General features: G+C 41.7%; 1 protein-coding gene across 1 annotated transcript in view; it reads left to right on the top strand.

Annotated features, from left to right (window-relative positions):
* The window catches only part of LOC127391678 (myosin heavy chain, skeletal muscle, adult-like), a 107,843-nt gene that overhangs the window by 84,624 nt on the left and 10,643 nt on the right, over window positions 1-12,576 (top strand). The window lies entirely within an intron of this gene.

The raw sequence follows: 12,576 nt of genomic DNA, 5'->3' as shown, positions 1-12,576 counted from the left end.
TTAAAAAAATAAGTTTAAGTGATAATCCCTGAGGACCCTGAATATATGTACGTCTATGGGACCTGATAAGATTGCATCCCAGAGTCCTGAAGAAATTGGCTGATGTAGTTGCCAATGATAATTAAAGAGCCATGACAGTCAGATGAAGTTCCTGGTGAGTGGAAAAGGGAAAAAATGTACCCATTTATAAAAAGGGGAGAAAGGAAGACCCTGGGAACTACCAACCTGTCAGCTTCATCTCTGTGCCTGGGAAGATCATGGAGCAGATCTTCCTGAATGCTCTGCTAAAGCAAGTGTGAAATAAAGGGGTGATTACTGACAGCCAGGAAGATAGAGCAGATCTTCCCTGACAAGTTAAGCCTGTGTTGCATGTAGCAGCCCTGGGAGAAGATGGACTTTTGGGTACAGAATACTGCATTCCTCAACTGGCAATAAAGGAGAGAGATCAGTCACACCCCCACACTAATCTTTACAGATTTAAATCTTGGATAGCATCCTATGGTCAAGAACACTACAAGAGATGCCCCTCAACATGGTCCCCAAACGCCCTGAAATTTCCCAAACACAGTGAAGCTGCATCAGGGCAAGTTCAGGTTGAACACAGGAAAGGGCTGATCACTGGAACAGGCTCCCCAGGGAAGTGATCAGGGCACCAAGCCTGTCAGAGTTCAAGGAGTGTCTGGATGACAATCATATGGTTTGGTTTTAGGTAGTCCTGTGAGGAGTAGGGATTTGGACTCAGTGATTCTATGATTGACAATATCAGACAGCTTCTAGTTGAGGAATTGCACAGACTATCTTCAGGAATCTCACTGACCCCAAACCTGATGGTTAAGACAGGGCAAAGACAGCCCAGTTGGGCAACTGAAGAACATAGGGAAGATTTAAGCTGAAATATTATCAGAACCAACACAGAAAATTTCTAAGATGGCAATAAATCTCTCTCCTTCCAGCTAAGAGTGTGACCTTACCCCTCTTTCCCATACGCCTGCCCTCCTGCTCCATGACAAATTCTCAAGATAGGAGTACGTGTGAAGTTTGCTGGGATGTGGCCTAAGTGATTCCAGCCAAAGTTCAAAGAATCTCATGCAAAGGCCTAAGAAAAACACTCCTTCCTTGATGCTATAACATTGCAGTAATATTGGGCAGGAAAGGGGGACATAAGCACAGCTGGATGGTCAGCTCACTGGGACAACTGCGTGAGGAATTTACACAATACATCTCTCACATGTAGTAGTGTGCCTGTACCACCCAAGCAGGGCAAAGATGCTCAGTGGAGAACCATCTTGTGCTGTTTGGTTGTGAGAGGTGATCACCAGGTGATCATCCCAAAATCATAGTGATTTAAACAATCATCATGGTGGTATGTTTTGACAGAGAGTAATGCTGTCTTAAAAGAATATGTCAGAGGGGGAACATACCAAAGGGGATCCCTGGGAGCACATTTGTTCTCTGAATTATCTCTACAAGCACAACAGTCACTTTAAGGAGATGCCTGATCAGGCCAGTCCCCTAAAAGTCTCCTGCTCTCACAAACCAATGTTTTTGCTCTGAAATATCCCATGTTGTACAGAATGTAGGTGACCAGCAGAGACTGGATTCTTTGAAGAAGAATATAAGGGACATGATATCCATGGCTGGAGGGTCTTTCTACAACACACTGTGTGGGAACACAGCAGAGCCAGGCTGGATAAATGAGTGGTACTTGCCAAAGCCTCTGGATTGAGAGCCTTTTCATCACAGGGAAAACTCAAAAGGTAAATAAGGGACAGAAATCACAGACTGATTTTCCTCAAGCCCCTCAATTGCTTTTCACACTGCATTGCCATATATATCACAAGCTCTTTAGGAGGACTGAAAGGTGTCCTAGAATTGGTGGGTATTATGATTAAGCCATCAGAGTATATTTAATCTATTCATACTTTGAGTCAAGCCTCCATCACCTTTCTAGGAGGCTTTACTCTGTCTAGGGAAGGTCTATTGCAGAACCAGCCAAGAATGGGTCTAAGAAACAGCAGATTTACCAGTATGCAGATCCAGAGCAAAGACACAGCTGCCTCCTCATAGAAGAGGAGTGACATGGCAGTGACTGTTGCTGTTGACCATTCACTTCTAGATGTACATGCTAGGCAAGCAAGCTGGTCCTCTGTGCCAGATTCAGTGGCATTGTCATATCACACAGGTCCACCACTCTCCTCCTGCCTATACAACAAGCTCCAGAGCAGGAAAACCTCCAGTCTAGGCAGCTTCTTTAAAAATTTGATTCTTTCCCTGAATGATCAAGGCAAAGCCTTGACACCAGATGATGCTCATCACCACAACTTCACAGCTAAGGTGTTTCAGGACCGTTCCCCACATAAGGCCAGCACTGTGGCCAGACAAACCATGTTTAAGTAATACTAACCTTCCAGGCATTAACAAGAAATCAGACATTGAGAAAGGGGTGATGGATTATTTCTCATAAATCCTTCTGAGCCTTCAAAATGCTATGGATTATTCTTTTTCTATTTGAAAAACTTTTGCAAATAAAGATTTTTAACCAGCTTTACACCAATATTACATATGAATGTGGGAAAATCATGAGTTTTTCCTGTAGCCAGTTTTAATCCAGTTCAAAACTGCATGCAGTAGCAAAATGAGACAACATAAAATCATGGAAATACCTGAGATTCCCAGTGGATTCCAGCTTTCAGACACCGTCATTCCATTGAAGACATGAAAGAAGTACTCAGATGAAGATCTAGCTGTTGAGGTTAAACAATGGGCCTCAGTCTTACTCTTCACTGTAAATTTGCTCCAAATGTGAAGATGAGCTTTGCCAATTTTCTTCCCACCCCCAGGATTGCAGTGCCATCACACAAACACAGTCAGCTGAGAGAAGAGGAGGAAGGAATTTCCTCACTTTCTTATCCAGACCTCTGAGTAGGTGATGCTAAGAGGGCGTGGAGCACAACAGGTGCTGTCAGTGGGGAGGCAGAGTGCTATGAAGTCAGGTGAAGCTGCTGCAGTGTGATTCAATACAGATTGCCTCGTTTATCATAGGAATTGTAATTTGGAAAGTGAAGACCAGAACATGAAAAAAAAAACACAACCCAAATCAATATCTAGTGGATGGGGATGTATTGTTTCTCAAGAAAGTGAAGGATTCCTCTGCCCTCTTCAACTCTCCTCTTCTTGTGCTGCTGCAGAACTTGTGCAACCTTAACCCTCCTTAATCTGGGTGGGAAACATTGCAGGGATCCGTGCAGTAGGCTGACTTTTTTCACACACTAGCATGGGGTTCAGGTCCTTCTAACAATAACTGTCTGTCTTCCAGACTAGCATAGGACATTACTGTTTCTCTTCTAGAGAATGTATATTCAGTAATCCTTCCATCCATCTAGCACATCTAATGTACACAAGTAGTGCTGAATGACTCTTCTGTGCTTGAAACAACTATTCCTCCAGTGGAATAGATGCCTTAAGTTCAGTACACCAGGTCCATAGTCCTGTTCATAAGATCTTTGAAACACTTTAGCCCTGGAAATGAGAGTTGGATTTCTGTCTTTCCTCTGGGACTGTAAGACTTCAGTCTTACAGGCTTGTATCTTCAACTTGTTTTGCCCTCTTATTGGTTCTTGTGTCTATGATGACTTGTTGTTATCCCCGTGGAACAACACTCCCCTTTACTTCCTCTTCATGAATCATATATCCTTCCTTATCACTAGCTTCAGACTCATTATTCACCTCTTTTCTTGCTTTGGTCCATTTTACTACTTGGTCATCCATGTCATCCCTTGATTGTCACTCCTGCAGCTTCTGTTCCTATTTAGATGCTTCCTCTGGGATTTTTGCATGATGCTCCATTGGGATTTCCTTCCTCTAGCAATGACCCTGCATCTCAGTAGGATGCCTCATACATTGCAGCCCCAGAGCATTTGCAGCATGAAGGCGCCTGTGCCTTCACCTCTCCATCCCTACATGTTTCCCATTACAATACACTGGCTCTTACTCTTCACTTTCTCTGCTCGAGTCAGCATCCAATGGATTACAGCACCAACGTAGCCCCTTTTAATCTCCTTTAGCACATGGAGCGAGTGCTTCCCCCCCTTCTCAGGCTCTCTTGTCAAATTATTTATAGGAGATTGATTCACAGACCTGTTATGTCTAATTATATCCATTCACATCTAATATGAATGGCAATTCTGCTAGGAGTTAAGATTGCCAAAAATGTTTTGACCTAAGAAAGAGGAGGTGGTGGCTACGTATGCAGATCAGACCCTATAAAAGTACCCTGGGATCTGTGTGCCTTGTCCTTCCTCAGAATTCTTTAAGGTAAGAGTGTCAGAGGCTTTGGAGTGGGGAGGTGGGGGATGAAGGGAAACTGTCCCTGCATTCCACAAGCACCAGTGCATTCCTACAGACACATTCATTCACTGGGGGACTGCCAGAGTCAGCTGGGATTTTCAGTCTGCTTTCAAGGCATCCATATGTTTTCTGTCTATAAATTCTCTTTGAAATTCTGTGCAGCAGTAGGAAGGAAGTTGCTCATTCTCTGTGGCAGTACTGACGAGCTTCCAGCCTGCAAGCCCTTCATCTTCTCTCACAAAAGGTAAGAATTTGATTTATTCACTCTTTAGGGCAGATAGAGATGCTCTAAGGCAGAACTTCTATGCAGGTGTGCTGGTAATCCCCATATTCCTTATATTTGTGTTCATTGTATCAATACAGTATGAGAATGAGGCTGGATTGCTGATACCTTTGCCACAAGATTCTCAAAAACTTAAAAGCAGCAATCTTCAAAGTACTAATCACTGCTGCACTGCCTGCACTGTCCCCAGGATTCTGTAGAGAGTGGTTTCCTATATGAACAGACAAGTCCTAAGCTCAGGAGAAACTCTTTAAGAAGAAAAACCCCACCAGGAAGTGATTGCAAATTGCTTTTCCATAAATTAAATATATTATTGAAGCAAACAGATTTTTTATTATTATTATTCTTTTTTGCATTTGCCTCAAACATCAAGGGTAATTCTCTATTGCTGTGAAGCAACAGAAGACACGCATTTAAATGATGTATTTTCTTTTTTCACAGGATACTTAGGGAATGGGGTTACAATGTTGTGTATCTAAAAGTTGAGGGCTAAAAGGAAGTATTTCAGCCCCATTTTTTTTTTATACACTTGCTGTGCTTATGAAAATACTGCACAATTGTGGTAGAATTATATAAACAAATACTCATAAACACAGAGAAAGGAAGAAAGAATGATACCTACTTGAAGAAGTAGAAAAAGAGAGATGGATAAGCAACTAAATTCAAAGGTTGAAATATTTTCACCCAGGAAAATTAACTCTTCCTATTTATTTTTTACATTAACTTATACTAATCTTTTCAAATATTGTCATTGGAATGTATCCCTGAAAATCATAACATGTCAACAAGCCATCATGTGTAAAGAATATAACTGGCATGCTTTGAGAAAGTAGAGGAGAGTTAGCACATAATTTATTTCAGGAAAAATAATGTCAAACATCAGAAGTAAATAGTAAGCAAATACTATATATATTATAAATATTATATATACTAGATGCCAACATACTGTATACTATCCCACAATATATACTATACACTGAAATAATACCATAAAGATACATGGCAAAACTAAATTACAGTATCTATTAAAAATACAATATACAATATTTATGTAATCTGTAACATACACTATAATATAATATACACTATAATATATACTAACATAATATATACTGACGTATATAATATTATATTGTTATTCCTGTTAAGTATCTTGTAAGAGATTTCAGCAATGATAAAACTGCGGGTGAAAAACTTGGGCCATTTTACAACCTTATGTAATTACTTTGTGATTTTTTTTTTATAAATGATACTTGAATGAAGTGGAAAATCATGTAGTTAGAAAACAAACTATCAGTCAAGAGATTATTCCCAGGCATTTGAATTAATAACACTAAGTTTTGTGGTGAAGTCTGTCCTTGCTGGCTAAGAAGGCAATGCAATTTTTTCATATGTAAGCAGTGGAATAGAGTGGAACAAGTTTTGTAAAGTACAAAAATATTAGTATCATTATTAATTATTATTTTTTCAGTTAGGCTGGCCATGCTACAAAACTTAAAGGGTTCAGAAAAGAGTTTTAAAAAATGTTTGGAATATGTTTTCTGCAATCAAAGTGAATCTGTTTCTCAAGGAAAAATTAATCAATTATTTGATTTCCACCTAGAGTTTTGCCAGTGTTGGCAAAAAGTATTGATAGAGAAATGAGCTTCTTAATTTATTCAGAAAAGCTACTCAAAATCCAAACTGTAGGTGATGAACCTACATAAAATTAGGCTACAATAAAAGGAATTGTTGGAACAATATTAATTTTGGAACAATATAGCTAAATTTCAGCTTCACAATAGCATGAAAGTTTTCACTCAAGACAGTTGTTTGGCAATAATAAACAGGGTTACTGATCACTTTTAAAAATAGAAGTGAATGAATACAAGATTACTTGGTTTCTGTTAGGAAGAAGATCAAAGCAGAGAATATCAGATTTGTTCGTTAGCAGATGGATCTGCAGAATAATTGAAATATTTGACAACTTGGGCTATTTCATCCCAAGAGAATGTCTCTAATGAGAAGTGCTAATAATATGAGCTGTCTGCATATCCAGTGTTCTCAGCCTCTTTCAGTTTTATTATTGTGAACAAAACTCCTCGTCTGAAAGGTGCAAAACAAAGAATACACTAGAGGGCTTTAATAAATCCAAAACTGGGAATATTTCTTAAGTGCAACATTTCAAACCTCGGGAAGGATCTGCTTATCCTATTTAACCAACAAATAAATAAATATTACTCCTGAAAGCATTTCCTCTGTAAATGCAGATGTCCAGGAGGTCTAGAGATCTGATTACATTCTAGAGAAATAAAGGGAAGCAAATTATAGAACAGAGCTCTGAATTAGCAGGAAAATTGAAGAGTCAGTTCAACCAGCTGATACATACAGAAGAGCAACACTTAATCCTCTATGCTCTATCAGTTTTGCTTTCATGTCATGTATTTTCTACCCTCACAGGTACTTGCTGCATTACCCTGAGTAAATAGCAGCCATGTCAACAGACGCTGAGATGGCCATCTTTGGGGAGGCAGCTCCTTACCTCCGGAAGTCAGAGAAGGAGAGAATCGAGGCCCAAAACAAGCCTTTTGATGCCAAGTCATCTGTCTTTGTGGTACATGCAAAGCAATCCTATGTGAAAAGCACAGTCCAGAGCAGGGAATCAGGGAAGGTCACTGTCAAGACCGAAGGTGGAGAAGTGAGTAAAAAAAAGTTCAAGAATTGAGAATACAATTTAATACTGCTGTGAATTTTTAGATGGCAAATATGTATCTTTCTTTGTCAGACCCTGACCGTCAAAGACGATCAGGTCTTCTCCATGAACCCCCCCAAGTATGATAAAATCGAGGACATGGCCATGATGACCCACCTCCATGAACCCGCTGTGCTGTACAACCTCAAAGAGCGTTATGCAGCCTGGATGATCTACGTAAGTACCAGCAGCAGCCTTCCTTTGGGCAGGCAGCAGGAACGGCTCTGCCAGGCTCAGGGGAAGCCAACGTGCTGTCTCCCTTCCTCCAGACCTACTCGGGTCTCTTCTGTGTCACCGTCAACCCCTACAAGTGGCTGCCGGTGTACAACCCGGAGGTGGTGTTGGCCTACCGAGGCAAGAAGCGCCAGGAGGCCCCTCCACACATCTTCTCCATCTCTGACAACGCCTATCAGTTCATGCTGAATGGTGAGTGCTTGACCTCTCTCACAGCAACCTAAACCAAAAACCCCACTGATCTCACTGGAACGTGACAAGCCAGCTAAAAACACCATGGAGCTGTATGACTCAGGACTTGATTGAGTTATGCAGGAATGAATTTCAAGTGGAACTGACCCAGAAGCAAGCATGAACTCAGCATTGTGTTTTAATTGCATTTATTGTACAAAACTTTAAACTATCCTACTGCAGAAATTGTACTTCTTAACTTTTTCCACTGATGGGATAGTAAGAATTATTAATCCATATGTCCTGGTACCATATAATGCTCTATTTTGGATACTGATAGACAGTTTCATTAAATTTCTGGATGAGAACTGTGTGAAGGGCAAGTGGATAGACAGCTTGTGTGAGGACCACACACTTCTCGCAGCTCTATGCATCCATTTAATCTTACTACTGCTGGGTCCTGGAAGGGAATCAAAAAGTTTTGAACTTCTTGGACGACCAGTATTGGGCTTGGGAGAAAGTCCAACTTCTATCTACAGCTTTACTTCCCAGTTATCTCAGTTTTGCCCAAGACTGTTGCTAACACCATCTTCCATTCTATCTCTTCACAGATCGCGAGAACCAGTCGATCCTGATCACGTACGTAGATCCCTGCTCAGGTCCCTGTGGGGCTGCCGAGGGCCAGGGGATCTCCTGCCTGACCACACGCTCTCTGCTTCTCTTGCCTTTGACAGCGGAGAATCCGGTGCAGGGAAGACTGTGAACACCAAGCGTGTCATCCAGTACTTTGCAACAATTGCAGCCAGTGGGGATAAGAAGAAGGAGGAGCAGCCAACGGGCAAAATGCAGGTGAGGTCCTAGGGGCAGGAGCCTGCAACTACCAGTGTTATCGAGGAGCTGTATCATCACAAGAAGGTTTCTGGTTTAGGGGACGCTTGAGGATCAAATCATCAGCGCCAACCCGCTGCTGGAGGCCTTTGGGAACGCCAAGACCGTGAGGAACGACAACTCCTCACGCTTTGTAAGTAGCTGCCTGGGACAAACTGCTCTTCTCTTCTCAGCACACTGACTCAAATATGCTTGCAGTCACGATTGGCAAAATAGATCTCAATCAACTCTTCTTCTTCTTTCAGGGCAAATTCATCAGAATCCATTTTGGTGCCACAGGGAAACTGGCCTCTGCTGACATTGAAACCTGTAAGTGACCTTCCTGGCCTGATCCCTTTCCTTCCAGCCTTCCACAGCTCTTGTCCTAACTCTGTCCTACCTTCCTTGCCAGATCTGCTGGAGAAGTCCAGAGTCACTTTCCAGCTCAAGGCAGAAAGAAGCTACCACATCTTTTACCAGATCATGTCCAACAAGAAGCCCGAGCTAATTGGTAGGAAACGCCACTAACCCCTGCAGACAAGGGCCATGGAACCACATCTCATTCCTTTAGGTGCCAATTGCATTTCATCTGGATGTGTTTTGCCCTTCCTTTCAGAGATGCTACTGATCACCACCAACCCATATGACTATCAGTACGTGAGTCAAGGTGAGATCACAGTTCCCAGCATTAACGACCAGGAGGAGCTGATGGCCACAGATGTAAGTAACGCACACGGGTTTTCTTAGGCGGGCTCTGACCTTTCACGGGCCTGGCCCTCCCTCTCATGATTCTTTTCTCAGAGTGCCATTGACATCCTGGGCTTCACTGCTGATGAGAAAACAGCCATCTACAAGCTGACAGGGGCTGTCATGCACTATGGCAACCTGAAGTTCAAGCAGAAGCAGCGTGAGGAGCAGGCAGAGCCTGATGGCACAGAAGGTACCGGCGCGATACGCACCGCAGCACAGCAGACACCAGAGCACCCACGGGTACAGGCAACCACTCAGGGTCACAGACATTGACCCAGTTCCCAGGTGTGATCTAGAACTTCAGCATGTCCTAACCAGAGGACTGTGCTGCAAGAACAAGGCTCATTGGCAGATGCAGGTTATTTTGAGCTAAGCAAAGCAGAAGGTCCAGTGAATCCTAAACCTGCTTCCACTGGCTGGCACGGCAAGAGTCAGGCAGCAGAAAAGCTGCTTTGCTGCCAAGGTGAATGGCAGCTTCCCAGACCTGGCACAGAACTGGGAGCCACTCTGCTCAGTGCCTGAAGTTTGTCTACCCAGGCAGCTACTATCATTTTCCATCAGCTGTGGCCACCTCCTAATGGTTTTGTGTGAAGGGGAGAGGAGTTTTGCATGAAAAACAGACATCTAGGGTATGCCTGTCACCTTCGCTTTTCCTAAAATCATTCACAAGTGCATTCCTCTAAAAGTTTATGGAAGTATTTCCATGAAACCAGAGTTAATTGCACATATGATAAAGCTACGTGCAACACCTGTCAAGGTGTTGGGTTTTTTCCCTTGAGTGTATGTTTTGGGTTGTTATTTGGGAAAGCTGAGCCATAAGTGAAAATGACTGTAGGGAATATGATAGCAATGAATCTGATGGTGAACAGTGAAAGTAGAAAGGGCTACAAAGAATAACTGTAATCATTGCATGAATCTAAACAACAGAAAGAATTACAGAAGATGATAATAGAATAAGATTGCTATTGGAAAAGTAACTCCAGAAAAGTGAAATAAAACATAAGTTCCAAGTTTTCACTATGAAAGTTGTACTAGGTAACCCATTTGTACTTTTGGCATAATCTGTCTCTCTCTCTAATGACAGCAGAGTTTCACTGACTGCAATTCTCAGTACAGTGACAAGAATATCTGCTGGTACCCTGACAACTGATTTTTTTGGGTTTCAGTGGCTGACAAGGCTGCCTATCTGATGGGTCTGAACTCTGCAGACCTGCTCAAGGCCCTTTGCTACCCCCGAGTCAAGGTTGGGAATGAGTATGTGACCAAGGGGCAAACTGTGCAGCAGGTAGGAAATATGTGACAATAGAAAACAATTTACATTAATTAAAAAATTTGAACTTCCCTTTTGCCCTGGATGGTAACTTTTCTTTTACTTTTATTTAGGTATACAATTCAGTGGGTGCTCTGGCAAAATCTGTCTTTGAGAAGATGTTCCTGTGGATGGTTGTTCGTATCAACCAACAGCTGGATACCAAGCAGCCCAGACAGTACTTCATTGGTGTCCTGGACATTGCTGGCTTTGAAATCTTTGATGTAAGAGAAGGCTCATCATACAAATTTTCTGGAAGGGGCATTAACAAACTGGAATAGTTTGGGGTCTGCTCTTTTTTTTTGCTCTTTTTTTTTTTTTTTTAATTATGGATTGCTTGTATTTATTGGGTAATCCTGACTTTCTGATGCTCCTATTATTCCACAAGGGTTGCAGGTTTTTATAGATGTCTATTGTTGCATATAGAAGTGAAAATTGTAGAAAACTAATACAAACATGTTGAACAAGTGAAAGGTAACAGCAGAGGCAGATTTGGGGCAAGTTAAATTATGACATGTTGAAGGAAGATTTTGCTAATGTTGAATCCATATTCCCACTGAATGCTTGGAAACAGACTGGCAGTGTAGACAAATTCAAGCAGATGAAAAGCTGGAATTGGACTAACTCTGCAACTCTTTTCAGAGCTCAGAAATATGTTGAGACAGTGCATTGGCCTGAAAGGGTATATATTAGAGGATGGAATATGCCAGTCACCTGTCCAGTCCCATGACTAGAAATTCAGGACCCAAATCATGGAGATTTTGTATGGGTTGAAAATAAAACCTGTTGAAAGATGGAAAGTGTTTCTGGAACTGAACTTCTCATGTAAGTAAGTATCTTTGCATTCTGCAGTTCAACAGCCTGGAGCAGCTGTGCATCAACTTCACCAATGAGAAACTGCAACAGTTCTTCAACCACCACATGTTCGTGCTGGAGCAGGAGGAGTACAAGAAGGAGGGAATTGACTGGGAATTCATTGACTTTGGGATGGACCTGGCTGCCTGCATTGAGCTCATTGAGAAGGTTTTTTTCCCTATTCACTTCACAGTTTTTCAGATTTAAAACATAAAAAGAATCTTGCATGTTCAAATTAGACCACTCTTAATGTGTGGCACTTACACTGAATGCAACACAACTTTTTCTGGGCTCCAAGAATTTAATATACATTTTCATTTGTCTCTCACTTCACCGTCTGTGGGATTCTGTGGTGTAGTATATATGATTTACCTGGGGTAAAAATTTCCATCTTAGTCAGTATTCCAGATTTGATACTCAAATTTGTGTATATTTTTAATGCATGTTGAGTGAGTAAATAGACTGAGCAACTTCTATCTTAATTTTTTTTTTTATCTTCTGTTCCTCACTCTTATATACATTCTCTCTGTTTTTTGCTTCCATGTTCCTTCCTGCTTCACATGTTGCTCTTTCTCCCAGCCCATGGGCATCTTCTCCATCCTGGAAGAGGAGTGCATGTTCCCCAAGGCAACTGACACCTCTTTCAAGAACAAGCTCTATGACCAACATCTGGGCAAGTCCAACAACTTCCAGAAGCCCAAGCCTGGAAAAGGCAAAGCTGAGGCCCACTTCTCTCTGGTGCACTATGCTGGCACAGTGGACTACAACATCACTGGCTGGCTGGAGAAGAACAAGGATCCCTTGAATGAAACTGTTGTGGGGTTGTACCAGAAATCATCCCTGAAGACACTGGCCTTACTCTTTGCCTCTGCTGGTGGAGCAGAAGCAGGTGATTTATTTTAAATCAGTTCTAGTATAATTTACCAGTAAAAACAAAGAAATAAAAAAGCAAAACTTTAAAAAAACCCAAACAAACAAAAAACAAACCAACCAAACTAAAGCACAGCAGACTTGCAATTATTTTGCAAT

Source organism: Apus apus, chromosome 17, assembly GCF_020740795.1.
Source record: "Apus apus isolate bApuApu2 chromosome 17, bApuApu2.pri.cur, whole genome shotgun sequence".
NCBI lineage: Eukaryota > Metazoa > Chordata > Aves > Apodiformes > Apodidae > Apus > Apus apus.
This window is presented reverse-complemented; position numbering and strand designations above follow the sequence as displayed.